Source organism: Thermobia domestica, chromosome 8 (assembly GCF_964235325.1).
Source record: "Thermobia domestica chromosome 8, izTheDome1.hap1.1, whole genome shotgun sequence".
Lineage (NCBI taxonomy): Eukaryota > Metazoa > Arthropoda > Insecta > Zygentoma > Lepismatidae > Thermobia > Thermobia domestica.
In genome coordinates this window covers 149,558,805-149,577,177 of record NC_137461.1, presented here as the reverse complement: position 1 = coordinate 149,577,177, position 18,373 = coordinate 149,558,805, and positions in this window count along the sequence as shown.

The window sequence follows — 18,373 nt, the reverse complement described above, 5'->3', positions numbered from 1 at the left end:
TACTTAGTGATCTGGTTTATACCGAAATGACCCTTCTTTTATAATTAACCCATTTGGCGCCAATGTCCTATATAGGGTCTATAAGACAGTGACAAAATACGTCGGTTTGTAACACTGATTAATCAACCGAATGTTGTCCAGTTCTGCGCATGCTCAGACAAGTACATGCTTTCTTTGTTCGTCGTGTGTGGAAGATTGGAAATTCGACCACTTATCTTTGTAGTTTTAGTGTCCTAGCTTATTTCTTTGGCGCCGCTTTTCTTCCTTCTCTTCTCTATTTATCCCTCTGTTATATTCTTCAAAATTTTTTTTTTTAAATTTTTAAGCTTCCCCCCAAGTTTTGAACATTACAAATATCGACCATTTAATATATAGCATTTAAAACTGAATTACAAACTGAGACGTCGCAAGACACGATTCGTAGAGGTATTCATTGATGTGTAGTATGAAGTGGGTGTTTTCCGCTGTATTAACAAACCACAATAGCGAGCAACTGTCCGGTCTACAATCAAATTTTACTTTCATTCCTTCTATCATTATCCGCTTAGAATCTTTTGTCAAGTTATTAGCTATTCTTACGTTTGTTTCATTGGTAACTCTGAATGTGAAGGAAGTTGTAGTTGTTTGGGCCCAAGAGTATTATCGATATCTTTAGCTTGATTTACACCTACATTTTTGTATTTACGTGCCTGCCTTGTACATCGAATGTCCACTGTTCTAAATAGACTACTTAAAAATATGAATTTTATCGTTATGCGCGGGGAATTAGTTGAATGTATATATATGCGATATATCTGATTTATAATGTAAAGTGTTGCAACCTAAAAATTCAATTTGTCGGGGTTAATAATTTGAGAGATTTAATAATTAATGAATATATGTATATGTTGAAATATGAATATGTGTTGAATGTGAATTTAATATTGAAGTAAAATGTATAATATTGAATTGAGTAAATGAATATTTGTGTAAATGGTTTTGGTACCTTACACCAAACGGTTTTTGGTTGCCACGGTCACGAGATATCCGATAAATATGAAGTGTTAATGTTAAAAATAGCGCCGCATGTTGAATATTCTTTTCAATCTGTGTGATATTCTTCAGTAACCTATGTAAGAACTAATATTATTTGTATTACACTAACCTCGTGCAGCATGGGTTTAACGCAGGTCAACGTAACCCTAATTTATTACTAAATCTATCTTCAGACCAGTAAACTGAAATCCTACTACAGAATTAGATTTTGATTCCATCCCTCCTGTACAAGTCCTAAAACTTAACCAGTGTTTTCACTTCTATAATCATGCTCTCACCTACGAAGATCCTTCTGGACTTCAGAAATTTCCGTCTCCAGTTTTTTTCTTGAGTTGTGCCAGTTTACCAATAAATGTGCTTATTTAATAATATAAGGCGATAGTGATTCGAATCTAGTCAAGGAACTAGTAAGTCAATCGAAATGACCAGAGAAGTAAAATAGTCGCCATGATGGTAGAGAAGAAACTTGCCCTTGTTATCCAGAAGTGGGAGAAATGCACTCCTAAGTATATCTACAGACATAATATGTATCGGTTTCAATTAGTAACCTAATTTTATGTGTGTATACGGAAAATAAAATTAAATGAAATTTTTCGACACCAGAAAAAAGTGCTTTGATATTTAGTGTGATATTAATGCTCATCGCTTACTACGAGACAGGACTCGTAAATTTACTTAAAATCTTCATATATAAGAAAAGACTCATCCAAATCCTCATATAAAAGGTTTTTCTTCTTTTTCTTCATTCAGTTGTGATCGTGTAAAATATAAATATTTTTTTGCACCATATGTTCAAAAATTTAAGTGAATATAAAGGGTTTGTCCGGAAAGTAATAGGACTGAGTCGATTAAAAAAAAATTATTGAGCCAATCGTTACAATTCTTTAAAAACTTTCAAAATAGACTCCTTCTGCGTCGATGCAGCGCTGCCAGCGCGATTTCCAAGCATTAAAGGCGTCACGGAAGTCATTCTCCGGAATAGCCTTGAGAGCAGCGGTGCAAGCTGCTTGGATCACCTCTGTCGTCTCAAAATGCTTGCCTTTCATCGGGCGTTTCAGGCGAGGAAACAAAAGGAAGTCCGGGGGGCACATCTGTGCTGTAGGGCGGCTGCGGAAGCGTTGGGATGCCGGCTTTGGTCAGGTAGCTGTTCACAAGAAAGGCGGTGTGAGCCGGGGCGTTGTCGTGGTGCAGCTTCCAGTAGGCTCCGATGTCTTGTCGGACCCGATTGACCCTTCGTTTGAGTCTCTTGAGCACTTCCACGTAAAATTTGGCGTTGACGGTTTGTCCAGGAGGAACAAATTCATGGTGGACGATGCCTTTGATGTTAAAAAAGACAATGAGCATCGTTTTCACTTTGGATTTGCTCATTCTTCCCTTTTTTGGGCGAGGAGACACCGGCGTGTGCCACTCGGAAGATTGCCTCTTTGTCTCGGGATCATACTCAAAGATCCATGATTCGTCACTTGTGATTACGTTATTCAAAATTTGGGGGTCACTTTCACACATGTTCAAATTTTCTTGGCACAATTCCAGTCGCAGCAATTTCTGTTCGTCAGTGAGCACTTTTGGGACAGTCTTCCCGCACACCTTGCGCATGTTCAAATGCTCCGTCACAATTTCATGAACCACAGTTTTTGGTAAATTTAACATCTGGGTAATTAAACGAATACTTAGTCGACCGTCTGAGTTCAAAACTTCGCGCACACGAGTCACATTGTCGGTGTTTGTCGAAGTCGAAGGTCTTCCAGTATGGTCTTCATCGGCGACTTCTTCCCGGCCCTCCGAAAAGTCCTTGTGCCACCGAAACACACCACTTCTTCCTAAAGCATCATCTGGGTAAGCCTGCTTGATCATATCAAACGTCTCTGTCGCAGATTTACCGAGTTTAACACAGAATTTAATCGCGTATCTCTGCTCTAACGAACGCTGCATTTTCGACTTGCACCACTCACAGAAACACGTCGCGCGAAAAAGCCTGTCCTGACTCTCCGTGTGCTTGGAGACAACTGACCAGCCGCTCGTTCGTTGCCTAGGAACGCCCTCTACCGGATCCAGTCGGTCCGAAGTACAGTCATGGCGGAATAAAATAAGTCCTATTATTTCCCGGACAAACCCTATATATATATATATATATATATATATATATATATATATATATATATATATATATATATATATATATATATATATATATATATATATATATGTCATCCAAAGGCTATTGTTCAAATTCATATGTAGATTGATATATTCATATGTATGTTGGTTGCATGTTCATAATAATTTGTATCTAATTTTAAAGTAGATGTAATAAATGCTCAACAAATTGTAGTTAGATATTTTCGTTTACATTATTTTCATCCATGTCGATACGTTGTCCTGTATGTATGTGAGTATGCGTGAATGAATGATGAACTTAGGTTTTAAGTGGTAGTATTAATATTGATTTAGGATGATAGTATATGTAATATATGTGTAATAATATTTTATGTGTATTAGTTCATGACGGAGGTCATGAAGGAATTACTTATTCGAAAGTACTTAAAATCGGCTCTGTGGGAAAAGCCAAAATAAAAAGATGAGCCGGAATAACGACAGTTTTTTCAGAAATCTCAAAACTTATACTGGTGAAGATATACACATGACTTTAATTTAATTTTTTTTTTTTTTTTTTTTGTTTCCTGGCCGATTCAAATTAGTGGTTAATCTCCACTTTGGGAATTCAGATACTGGATACGTTTCTTTTTATTTATTTTTTTTACATTTCAAAATGACAGATAACTAATTAAATTAAACATCTCGTCACCCGGACTGGGTCGGGGCAACTTCCACTTGAGTAGTTACCTGGATCCAGGTCAGGGTCGTATGAGGGAGCACGTGTCTCTCCCGGATCACTTCAGAATTGATCCTTAAGTAATAACTTTCAAATATAAATTACCTTTTAATAATTATTCGAATTCCTTCACCATATTTCCATAATTTCCCAGTAATTCCTTCTCCTCTAACCTCCTCTACCCTTCTTCTTTTCCTTCTTTCCTCCTCCTTCTCTCCTATCTTCTTTCTCTCCTTGTCTCTCTTTCTTTTCCTACTCCTAATAAAACTGAAGAGGGGCTGTGACTGCAGTTGTCGCTACGGACACGATCATTAAATTACTTTGATGTTTCTCTTCGGAAGTATGATATGTATTAGTAAATCCTATAACAAGCATCTGAAGTGAGAATATTCTAAAAGTTCATTTATTTCAATTTTTATATCTTAACCGATTTATCATAAAATTATATCGAAATTATAAGAGATTTGAATTCACGAGCTAGCGACACCCTTTCCCCAATCGCGACACCCTACTTATTTCAACGTACCCCTATAAAGGAAAACTTCTACACACATGAAGACGACATTTTCCAGGACGGCAGTGCATGGTGCCACCAAACCAGGACTGCACTTGCTTGGCTTAAGGAACCTTTCACGGAGCTGCAGTGTATGATTTGGCCCCCCAAATCACCGGATCTTAATGCTATAGAACATTTATGGGATGTTGCCGAACGAGCTCCTTGCACCATGACTCCTTCACCCACATTTGCAGCTCTTTGTGGGATGCTATAATGAATAAATGGCGTCAGCTCCCCATGGAGACATATCAGCAACTACCAGAATCCATGCTACACCGTGTCCAGACAGTCCTGTGAGCGAAAGTGGACCAACAAAGTATTTTGTAGGTGGTCGTAATTCACTGAACACTTAATGCAGTTACTACTGTCTTGAATAACATTTTCCTAAGTATAAGGAACATAATAAATAAGGAATCCATCAATCACTACAACTGGTTTCACTTTCTGCTTTGATTAATTGCAATACAGCCATAAATTATGTGATTGGACACTTTTTCGTATTTCTCATTATGGTATCCATAAATCCACTCCATCCTGGCTGCAACTGTAATCCAACAAGCGATACAAAAGAAACATATATTGTGAAGATTGGTCCTTAAGAGATCTTACTTGTTGAAGTTCATTTAAGTCTTCAATGAGAATGAGCATTGGAGAGAAACCTGTATTTCTCTTTTTCATTGGATATAAATACTCTCGGATAGTTGCGGTGTTAATAAAATACTCAGTTGGAATTCTCTTAGCTGTTATCTGAGTTTCTACACAGATGCCTAACGTGACACAATCCCATAGTACGAAAAGCACCTTTGCTATCAAGACTTCACACATTTACGTCAACATTATCAAAACCATGTATGAGAAATCCATCTGAATGAATAGCTGGAGAGACAGCGTTAATGATCGATGCTGGGAGATTTGGCTTCTTTGTAAGCCGCTCGCAGTCCTATTGATGAACTATGTTTTGAGGTATTTTGAACTGTATAATCGATGTAGGTTTAGAGCAAGGCTTGTATATCTTATGTGGGTGACAGAAACGATTTAGGTCTTACAGCATATACGAAAGCGTGATTTATAAAAACACACTTACTTTCAACTTTCTTGGATTCACTTGAAGTTTCGTATCTTGTAACTTGTAAAAGTATCAAGACTTTCTGGAATAATACTTTAATCCCCCCTGAATTAATTGTATTCGTAAAATTTGCACTTTCTTAATACTCTTTCTCCGTAACGTTCAAGCACATCATTTTTTTTTTACACTAGCTTCAAAAATAGAATGTACGCCATTTTTACAACTACAGTCTACGTTAAATTCATTTCCACAAATTACACAAATGAAATCAAAATTTTTCTTTGTTTTTTTATATTAATGTTACACAGGTAGCCTAGCACAATATGAAATTATTACTACACTCTCGCCAATGACTGCGTTAAGTTTCATTAATCAAAATGATACGGAAATTCAAGTTTAAAATTAGGAATATTACATTATACTTTCTGTTATTATTACGGTAATTGATACTGATAAAAACAAATAGTAATACAGTATTCCCAGCTCGAAAATGTATACTCACAAAATATTGTATAATTACAAAGAGTTATGTATTTTAAATTGCAGTTTAATTTTTGAAATGAAACACATTTGGATTTTTATCCAGACATATTACATATATTTCTTACTTTTTTAATTGATTGTGAAAAATCATGTAATGATTAAACATTTTAAAGCTTCCCTTACACTTGAAAACTGCTATTTTGCAGTTAAACCTAACTGCAACTTGTTTGTAGATCTTTTTTTAAAAAAGTAAAAATCTAAATTGATTATGAGCAAGTAAATAAAATATTACGATCTAGTTAAAGATAACAAATCAGAATACTAAAGACATACTAATATATGCCTACATTTCAATTATAAACCAAAAACCTTACAGAGAAAACGGGCATACCTGATACTCATTAAGCACTTCTCACTTCCACTGCACAAAATCACTTAGCACATACAAACTCCATAAACCTCCAACTGAAACTAACGCAAGAAGGTAGGCAGTGTCAAAGAAGGGATACGGCGTACGACTAGCCCCCTAACAGCACAAGATGTGCCAGGCATGTGTCATTTAGGTGTCCCAGCTACTTTTTAGGTACTCGACACTTGGCACATATGATATTCATGTGCTAAGTATGTACTTCAGATACCTACACTTTTAGGTACTTGTTACACCTAATTGATATTTGCAACTATGTACCACAAATATATAGCATTTATATACCTGGCTCAGTTTTGCTCTCAGTTTTATATACCTGGCTCAGTCATTTGTTTTTATGTCGTCACTTGGACATATATCTGTCATGTTCTAGGTACGTCCTTTAGGTATATATTGTTTCAGATACCCTAGCAACACAAGATGTGCTAGGCATTCACCATTTAGGTGTTCTAAATTCATCTTCTATATTTGATGCATTTGTTACTTTTTTCTAAGTGATTGTGAACTAGAAGCAATAATCATATCAACTTTGTTAGATGGCAACTGTCGCCGATCATTTGAAAGTGAATATGGAAGAACCATGAAATAAAGTAAATAAACACTCGTCAATTTGTTATAAAATTACATGGCGAGCAGATTTTATCTGATCCCAAACGGTTATAGTCGAATATATGCGGTTAAAGGAGCACTCTGATTAGCCGAATGCAAAAGACCTCAATAATTTATCCCTCTACAAGAGATGTTCTCTTTATCGCCTCTGTGGCTACATTCGTGCTCGTGCTTTCGAGCAGTTCAGATCGCAAAGCCTGCTGGGAGCATACTTCATGCGATTGTCAAACATTGGTAGTGTGGTGAACTTAGTGGCATCTTTTTTTTGCCTATTTAGGCTCGTACGTTTAATATTTGTGGTGATTCCAATTTCTGTGTCTAGAGAAAGCGTCATGTCTTATAAGAAAGAATTACAATACAAATTCATGTTCGATAAGCGTTATCGAAGTTCTCGACCTAATTCCAGTCAAGTGTACCAATGGCTGTTGGAGAAGTTTCCTGGCCTGTTTGACCAGATTTGTGCTCTTCAACTTCATGAAGAAACTTTTAGTATTTATATTAAGTTTAAATCATTCAAAGATTATGACCAGTTTGCCTCGACAGTGCCTGAGACTGTGACCTTTACTCACATGGACGGAAACGTAAGTACAGTAAGAATTTTACCCGCCGAGGACCCTGTGAAATTGGTGAGAGTTTATGATTTTCCATTGGAAGCTCCAGTACAATTATTGGAAGAACATTTTCGTGCATATGGATTGGTAAGGCGAGTAGAAAGACAGTATTGGGCGGCACCGTTTCCTACAGGCATTGACAGTGGTGTGCGGGTCATACAAATTGAGCTAACTAAGCATATTCCCTCTAGATTGATCGTCCAAGGTTACAAAGTGAATGTTTCATATGAAGGTCAGCCAATTACTTGTTTTTTTTTGCCAGAGCACGTCGCATACCGTGTCTAATTGTCATTTGAAGAAGAAAAATAGTACTATGGGGGGGGAAACCGACCCCGCCGCCAGTGGTAATGACTGAATTGGGGAAGGTATGGCGATCTAATCCGCTTCCGGCTTCTTCCGTTCATGTAAGTGACGAACCAAGTTTATCTAAGACTGGGTTTGCAAAGGATAACAGTGTTCCCGATGAGTCTCAGTTTCCTGCTTTACCAACGAGTTCCGTCGCACCTTTACCATTACCAACCATGTCGTCAGTATTGGAGGAGAAAAAAATCTTGGTGTCTGAGCAACAACCCTCCGAGTCGTCTCTGGTCTCTACGATACATTCGGAGAATCTCAAGAATGTAGATGTGCCCATGTGTCCAAGTGAACCCCCCCCCCCTCGCAGGGTCTTGATCCTCTTAGCAATTCCGTTATCTCACCCAGTGCTACGATGATTGCCGTTGGTCCGGCTTCCCAACAAAAACGCCGAAGGGTATCTAGATCGACTACAAAAAAGAAAGAACAGACAGCTGTTGTTGGTGCTTCTCAAGGTGCAATACAGTCCAAGTCACGTGATCACAGCCTCAAAAGCCGTGCTACGTCCGATTCCGAGATATAGCGTGCCTGCATTGTGTTTTTTTTTTTTTTTTTTGCGCCTTCAGTTCACGAGTGATTTTTAGTTGCATTGAGCTGTGTGTTTTGCACGGTGAAGCTTTCTTTTTCCAGTTTTTATGTGCTATACATTTCTTGTCTACTGCAGTGTCTTTCTATGGGAGATACAAGTAAGTTTTTGTTTGTATTGCTGTTAGTGTTTTTGTGTGGAAGTATGGCGCAGATCAATGCTTTTACTTTAATTACTCTCAATATTAATATAATTAGTTCTGCACAGAACTTAGCGTTATTACAACAATTTATTGAACGGAATCGTGCAGACGTTTATTGTTTAACTGAAGTAACTTTTCATACATTTGACTTTCTCTCTGACTATTATACTATAGTGAATTCCGAAAAAAACCACTGGTGTCGCGATGTTAGTACGAAAGGGTCTACATTATGATAGGGTTATGCTATCTCCGGATGGGAGAGCCATCCGTTGCTATATTAACGGTATATGTATTATTTGTTTATATGCCCCTAGTGGTTTTCTTAAAACACGAGAGAGGGAAGATTTTTTTCCAGTGTCATTCCATCGTTATTACCTCCTGGTCTTACTTATTGTTTATTTGCCGGCGATTATAATGCGGTGATCGACGCCCGTGATTCGCTCACGCCATCACCTCCCTGTCATGCCTTAGTTGAGTTGGTGAGAGTTCTTCAGCTCCATGATGCTCTTCTAGCATCTCATTCTAAGCATGCAATGACGTACACCTGTACTACGACACGCAGTCGCTTAGATAGGATTTACGTCGATGCTCGCTTAAGTAAGGCTGTCCTCGCTGTCCATACACGGCCTGTATCGTTCACAAATCATGCAGCTGTATTAGTTCATTTTAAGCTGCCTTTTTTTCTTCCGGCGGGAAGGGGTCGTTCCTTCTGGAAAATCAACAACGAAGTGCTATTAAGAGAAGACACTGTTGAAGAGTTTACCGAGCGTTTTAAGTACTGGCGTAAAATGCAACGTTATTTTCCAACGGAGGTTGCGTGGTGGACTACTTATTGTAAACCCAAATTCCGTAGTTTCTTTCAATGGAGAGGGAAATTGTCCCAACAGCACGATCGTCAGCTATATGAGTTTTATTATAGGGCACTATGTGACCTCTGGGCTGCACAGCCTTCCCTACTTAATCTGGCTTGTATTAACGATATTAAACGTAGAATGCGTCAAATCGATACTCGAGTATCGTTGCAGGCGTATTTTTCAGACGATCTATATCATTGTTTTCCGGAAGAATCGTCTTCCTTGTATCATGTAGATCGCCTTTTTCGACAGCGACGAGCTACATGTATTGAATCGTTAGTATTGGCCAACGGCGATACCATTTCCGACCCTTTACAGATCTTACAAGAATTTACGCAACACTTTATAGCCTTCACGAGCGCATCGCATTCGGATTGTCTTTTTGCTCCTGAGTTTCTATCAGCCCTTCCCCAGCGGTTGCCGGCAGAAGCTTGTCAGGCTCTATTGCGCCCAATTACGGCTGACGACATCTTGGCGGTTCTCAATAAGTCTAAGGGACGTAGTTCTCCCGGCATAGATGGCTTGAGTGTATCTTTTTATCGTCATTACTGGCCTATTCTTCGTGGTACCCTTGTGACACTTTTTAATTCCTGGTTGTCTAATGTGCCCTTTCATTCTAATACTGCGGTTGTCGCACTTATACCCAAATCGTCCAAGGCGAAGGTTGTGGCTGATTACCGCCCTATCTCTTTATTGCCAGTTGATTTGAAATTATTTACTAAAGTTCTTACAGCCCGATTACGACCTATCATACAGAAACTTATCAGTCCGTATCAAGCAGCCCTGCACGAATCGAATAACATTCAATTCACCCTTCGTACTCTTCGAGACCTCTTTGCATACTTTCAGTCTCGCGGTGTCCCAGCCGGAGCGTTAGCAGTAGACCTAGAGAAGGCTTATGATAGTGTCGATCACAATTTCCTTCGTCTAACCCTCGACGCTTGGGGTTTTCCCGCAGCTTTCTGTCAAGTAATTTCGAATTTATACACCACCGCCACGTTTCGTCTCCAAATTAATGGACATCTATCTGACCTCATTCCCTTAAAACGAGGTTTGCGCCAGGGCTGTAGTTTAAGCTCTATTTTGTTTTCTTTAGTTATAGACCCTCTTCTCCATCGTTTGGCGCTAGTGTCTCCCCCAGGCCCTACCCTCTTTACTTGTCAAAACATCTATTGTTTCGCTGATGATCTGACTATCACAGGGGTCGACGCAGTTGCTCTTCAGGGTGTCTTTCCGGTTCTCAAACGATTCTCGCGTTGCTCTGGCCTTCAGTTTAATGAAAAGAAAACTCAAGTGTTACAATTTCACGGCTTTCAGTTACCCTCTCCTACCCCAGGTACGCAGCCTATACCGCATGTGACATCCTTAACAATTTTAGGCATTCCATTCACGTCCCTTCCCACTCCCCATTATGAAGAAGTTTGGTAACCTCTCCTTACGCAAATTCGAGGGTTGTTCTTCACCCTCCGCTTTCGTCGACTTCATTTATGGCATCGCATTCAATTTATCAATATCTACGTGGCAACTAAATTGTGGTATAGGGCTCGGGTATTTCCCCTCCCTGAGATTTACGCCAAAAGATTTGAATCTCTGTTCCTTTGGCACATATGGCTGGGTTACTATTTTCGCATCCCTAGAACTGCCATTTATCTCTCACGTTCCTGCGGTGGTCTCGGTTTAGTTCATATCCGTCTCAAATGTCAAACTCTCTTCATGGCAGATTCCTACGTGGGTCTTTCATCCGTCGATTCTATTACAAACCATTGGTTTAGTTGTTTTTGGCCGGAGTACGCTCACCCTGTCAATCCCCCTTTTATTCAATTTGCCGATCAGTGTCCGAAATATGTTTTGATCTTTATTCGATATTGGATTTATGACGGGGTGCCTTTGGTCCCTCAGCAGCACAATGCTCGCTCATTATATTCTGTTCTCTTCACATTGTCCTCTCAGCTGACTCAGTTACGAGTAGTACAACAGTTTCCACATATAGAGTGGCAGCAAGTCTGGGCTAACATTTGGAACCCAATCTTACCTTCCTATATGCAAGTGTTATGGTTTCAAGTAGTCCATCAACTTATCCCAACACGTGCGCGGCTTTATGCTATACAACGAGCACCTGATGCTTTGTGTACTATATGTCGTTCTGAGGACACTTTGGCTCATCGGTTTACAACATGTGAGGGAGCGCCAGTGATATGGAACGCCTTGCAGGTGATGGTGGGTCGTATCACTCGTCGTCCGAGTGCACAGTTTCACATTGATCATCTGCTCCTGCCGGACTTTCATTTTTTTCCCCCACTAAGCATCGTACAGTGCTTTTCCTGCTAGCCAGCACTTTACTATATTTCCAGCGGCTCATGTGGTTCGGATTCCACGTTAATCAGTAGGTCCACGTCTCATATAGCCTCGCTGCTGAAAGGGACGCTAAACTAAAAATCAATCAATCAATTTCCAGCGGCATATCACGTTACTGGATGCACGCACTTACTTTGATTTTCTTCAACGTACACGCCGGAAATGTTATTCTCCGCAGCAGGAAAGGATTTCTTTTAGTAGGTTTTTAGAAGTGCTTTTGTCATGAACTAAAGTTCCTCTCTCGTGTTTTTTATCATTATTATTATTATTATTATTATTATTATTATTATTATTATTATTATTATTATTATTATTATTATTATTATTATTATTTAATTTTGCATTTCTTTATTTCTAGTTCTCTGCATTTATAGTTGTAGACCCAGAATTGGTGATTTTTATATTTATGTCTAGTGCTTTTATTGTTTAGACTCAGCTAGTTGAGTCCATTTTGTATTTTTCAAGAAGGTAATAATAAAACTAGTGGCTAAATCGGAAGAGCACACGGCTAGCAGTCTACAGGTTGGTGGTTCGCGCCCACCATAGGATAGCCCTACATTTTTTTTACTTGTTTATAGTGTTGTTTAGACTCACCTTAATATAAACACATTACCCATATAGGCGATTTAACATATTTTGTGGTTCATTGACGCTTGAGGAGCACACCTAGAACATACTAGGCACGTTCCCCAGGTACATGTCAGGCATGTGCCTAGGGGCGGACATAGACTGTGACTATCACTTGCCATCCATGTTATTTTTTTCTCAGAAGTATATAAGGTACATACTGGACACATTCTCATGTACCTGAGGAAACATGATAGGCATATGTCTGCTATGTAATTGTGCTGTTAGGACCGGCCCGGCAGAATGACTTTCCCGCATCTGCAGTTATTTGGTACTGTACAAACTCCCAGGGCATAGTTCCCATTCCTATAAACCTATTAATACGTATATAACTTTAAAGCTAATGAAACAAGCTAAAAGTTTTATTTGAAACATTTTGTTGCAGCGTTATCAGGTTTTTAGTAATAATAATAAAAATCTTGAACATTCTATTGAAAAATCTACTTTTTCAGCAATTTATTTCAATAGCACCATATATACTTACTTGAGCTAAAAACACATAAGGACGTAATTTGAAGAACTTCATGTGAGGAAGCTAACTTCAAACAATCATATTGATACGAGCTGGCGTAATCGAGTTATTGACATTTCAATGTAGGTATGGAAATTTGCATGTTTATCACCGTCGGGAGGAAAGTAAGGGGGGGGGGAGGGTTGGGGACTTTTGAGGAAATACTTCCCTTGTGAAATGTAATAACTGGCAAAGTTTCATCTTGTTACTAATTAGTTCCGACAAAAGCCTATTTTTCCTTTATTGACTGAACTAGGAGCCTACATTACACGGATCGTACATCAAATGTGGTAGAAAATGATTAGTCGGCAATTTTATAGTCCCAGCAATCCTTCAAAAGTATCAATGTCTTTTACTCTCCAAGCAGGCCTGCATTAAATGCCTGATTGTTTCAATGGCAGGATAAGCAGATTTGCTGATTGTAGCAAATTGGAATCATGGTATACTTTTATCAGTGAAACAAGGTTAGAGACATAGAGTTCTCAAACGTGTATAATTTCTGTATGGTCAGTAGTAGATTTTATTTTACTCATTTACTCTTTGTATTTCCCGCCAGGTGAGGTATTGGGGCGATGCGACGGAATATAGAGGCCGACTCGCGTGAAGCGGTAATAATTCTTAACTAAGCCGTGACGTTTAAATCCGATAAAAACTTTAAAAAATTGATATAAGGTTTAATGTATTAGACTGACAAACTGTAAGAATATGTTTCTCATATCAATTCTCACTGACAGAACGCATCTTGAATGGATCGAAATATTTCTTTCACGATTTACTTAAAACTCAGCCGAAAGCTAATGTTCGTGGAGAAAGGGAAATGAAAACAGCAAAAAACGTATATTCGAGCACCTAAACAAATAGAAGTAGAAATTACTATTAAGAAATTAAAGAAACACATATTTCCTAGTGTAAAGAAATTCTGGCTGGGTTAATTTTAGGTGGAGAGGAAAAAATGTGGAACAAGATACACAAACTCATTCTCCTTATCTGAAACAAAGAAAAATTGCCACAATAGTAGCAAGAATGAATAATTTTACCAATTAACAAGAAAGACGACAAAACTGATTGTCATAATTATCGAGGCATCCTTCATCAGTCAGTATCCTATAAAATCCTCTCAAACATTCTATTAGCAAGATTGACCCATACGAAGATGAACTCATTAGAGATTATGAGTGCGGATTTAGGATAATCGATCAACCATCTACCAAATATTTACCATTCGAAGAATACTCGAAAAGAAATGGGAATACCCTGCCACATCAATTAGTTGTTAATTTGAGAAAGACCTATGAATCGGTTATTAGGTAAATGTACTATATTCTTACAGAATTTGGATTATCTGAAAGTTAGTTAGACTAACTAAGATGTGTTTAAGTGAATCCGAAGATAAATTTTACTAGTACTAAAATTCTGTCCACGAACTTTTACTTCGAAAATGGCCTGAAACAAAGATACGCATTGCCGCCATTGTTATTCAATTTTGTTCTGAAGTACCTATAAGGAAAATCAAAGATAGCAACCAGGACGCAGGGCTAAATGGTATTTACTAGGTTATGGCGTATGCGGAGGATATGAATATAATAGGGGATGATAAGAGAACGATAGAAAGAAAGGCTGAGGTTCTGTTGAACGTATGCTGCAACAGCGATTTACAAATAAATGCAGAGAAAACTAAATACATGTAATTCCCTGTGAATGTAATGCTGCAAATTATGGATGCGTCAAAATGTCAAATAATACTTTCTACAAAGTAGATATTTTCAACTATTTGAGATCAATATTAAAGAACCAAAACCATATCTACCAAGAAATTAAATGTTGATTGAAAGTAGGAAATTCTTGCTACTATTTTGTTCAAAATCTTTTGTCGTCGCGAATTCTGTCGAGGAATTTGAAGCTTAAAATACAAAACAATAATCACCTGTTGTGTTGTATGGTTGCGAAACATGGTCGTTTACTCTGAGGAAAGAACGTACATTGATGTATCTGAGAATGAAATCCTGAGGCGAATATTTCGACCCAAAAAGAACCGGAATGCAAAATGGTGGAAACGTCATAACGAGGAACTGCATAATTTATACTGTTTAGCAAACATTGTTAGGGTAATGAAGTCTAGGAGGCTCAGGTGGGGGGTTATGTGGACAGAAAGAAAGTAAATGCTTCCAAAGTTTTAACTGGAAATCTAATGTAAAAACGAGTATTAGGAAGACCTAGGCACAGATGGGAGGACAATATTAAGATGGATCTCGCAGAAATAGGAATGTAAAATAGGAATTAGATCCGGTTAGCTAAGTACGGAAGTCAATGGAGAGCTTTTGTGAACGCGGCATTGAACTTTTGGATTCCCTCCATAGGCACAGAGTTAGTTAGTTTGATCTCTCGGAATACGCGTTCGTATTATCTTTTGAATGTTAAGTTTTTTCTTTAAAATTAATTCCACATATCCTGTTATTTTTATTGTCCGAATTGAAATCGTTAAAAATCACCTCAGTGGTTAACAATATGGTTTTAGTTCCTTTACGTTATATGACCTGAATCGGTTGATTGTGAAACTGCACAGTGGAAGAGGTTTGCAAACAAATTTGATAATATAACAGATGGTGGATAATGAAATTCTTTATAACTAACGGTAACTAGAATTCCTTTTAGTCTTGTATTCTGAATTTATAAGTTTAATTATATGATACGGGCACGGAGGTCCAAAAAAAGTTTAATTAAATAATCACACAACCAGCGGCGGATCTGTTTAAGGGGCACCTGGTCACGTGTCCTGCCATTCATGATCTAAATAGAACTGCAATTATTAAAACAGTACTAATACATTAACAGAAACTTTTTTCTTTCTTTCTTTTTCTTTGTAATGTTTGGATTTGTTCCGCCACAGCCGTGTTTGAGAATGAAGGAGGCTGTGGTTATGCGCTCTCGTAGGATAGACGAAACTTGGCAACACAGCGACGGTTGTTTTTTGGCTGCGGACTTACAATCTCTATGCTTTGACAGTAGCCCTATCATCAGAGGTGGCAGGGGATCTTATGGCTATGTCCATTGAAAATGGGCACAGTAATGTTGAGACCTGTCGCATGAGGCGCTATGCTCTGTCTTATGGAACATACAAAGGTCGCGACAAGGAAACTCAACTCTGTACAGAGCGGAACGTAAGGAGGGGGAAGGAGGGTCAAGCCATTTTCAGAATTTGGAGATGGAAAAAATTTGTGCTTGGCCTTTCCGGGTGTAGCGAATGACATATTAAGGGTTGCCACCATGGTGCATTTAATTTACAATACATTGACCTAAAATTTGCATGCATAAGTTATCAATCGGCATCTACAATCGTATTTTCAAATAGTGAGCTACAGTTTACGTATATAATGTTTTCCAGAAAAGTAATTAAGAAATCACACATAATTGAAGGAAATGGACATATAGTAGTTGAAACAAATTGTTGTTGAAAACAAATAAATAATTCGTTACCCAAAATATCAATCAGGGGCGTTTTTACACATGGGCCAACATGGGTCATGGCCTGGGACAGCGAGTTTTCTGAGATCATTTTTTTTTTTAAATACCAGCTTTGGAAATTTCAGGTATTATGCATAGTTATGGTGATATGACACGGGATTATTGCATTTGTAAATATATATATATATATATATATATATATATATATATATATATATATATATATATATATATATATATATATATATATATATAAAACTGCTTGGCAAGAAGTAAGTAATTAACATTCTAGTTATTAATTTACATCAATTATTTCCCCTCTCGTATTGTTGACACCTTATTCTTTTATCGTAATTTTAAAACATTTCCATTGTTGATAAACTTCCAGAATTACTTAGTTTTCAAACATCAACCGAGCCGCCAACGCAAGAAATTTGAATGTTTCAATGTTGTATTATTATTCTTGAAATTGGCTGATCTCATAAACTTGGTTTCATAATCAGCAACTCTCTCAGAATTTCTATACTGCAAGGGCACCCATCAGGGGAAAAAGGTGGGGCGCTCGCCCTTCTAGAGGAAATTGTACTTCAGAATATCGAAAATCCAATAGAATTTTTACATTAGTTACAGCAAAATTTGAAACTATTTTTGAAACGTCGCTTATACTTGCCCCCCCCACCCCTTGGAAAGCACAACATGGGTGACCTTGCTATATTGGTATTTAATTTATTGTTTTTGACGGGGCGGCATTTTTACAATGGCTCGAAGGTGGCAAAAATGTTAAATACGTCCCTGAATATCACGCTACTGATCTTCAACGATGGCAGGATTCAAAAGAATGGTCACTCCTAATGTTATCCTAGTGTGTAGCAGTAGATTATTTCAGATTATGTTGGGGGGCGAGAGCCAAGACTATCCACCGACATAATTAAAATTTTTAATTAGTATTTTACTATAGTAGATTGTTAATGATATATATATATATATATATATATATATATATATATATATATATATATATATATATATATATATGACTCCCTAGTATGTAGGTATTTTGGATGTGCCCCACCACTTTTAAATTCCACGAGCCGCCACTGAACACAACATAACTCATGTTGGCGAAACGAGTAAACTGTTGTTAAAGGCATAAAGTAGAAAGGAAACTCTAATAGTATCAACTTCATTAAAGATAAGTCGCAGAAAGTATTGATCAAAACTTAGCAAATGGGGAAAAGTACATGGAAGGGAATTGTCCCTTACTTGTAGATGTTTTATGCACAGGTCTTTACGGACATAGTCTAAGTTTGATTCTTCATGCGTACTTGCCTAAAATACAAATTAGAATTGTGTTCAGGATAGCAATGTAACCAGTAGCTCGTATCTAATATAACCTCTGTATTAAAAGTTAAAGTACTCTACTAAACCAGATAGAAGTCGGAAAATATAGACGATTTTTTTCTCGTTCACTTACCAGTTGTCAAAAGCTGGTTCTTTGTATTCATGCCTACAAAATATACATGATGTCGAGAAAGAAAACGAAACTTCAGGAATTCATGTATACTATATATACACGAATGATTGTTTTGAAAGTGATGATGAACAAAGGAGAGAATAGCAGAAGAGGACGAAAAAAAGTTTATTGCCATCAAAACTAAAGAAAATTTACTTAGTATAACATATGTAAGCTATTAGTAACAAGATACACTATCGAAGATATTGAAGTCAGAAATGCAAATAATCTTTACTGAATTCATTATTCGGACTGTACGTACCGTTTTGTGCTTGGATCTGCCTACAACCCACAACAAACTGCATTTATGTTATTTTATTAAAAAAAAATGAATTTACTTGTTAATTTC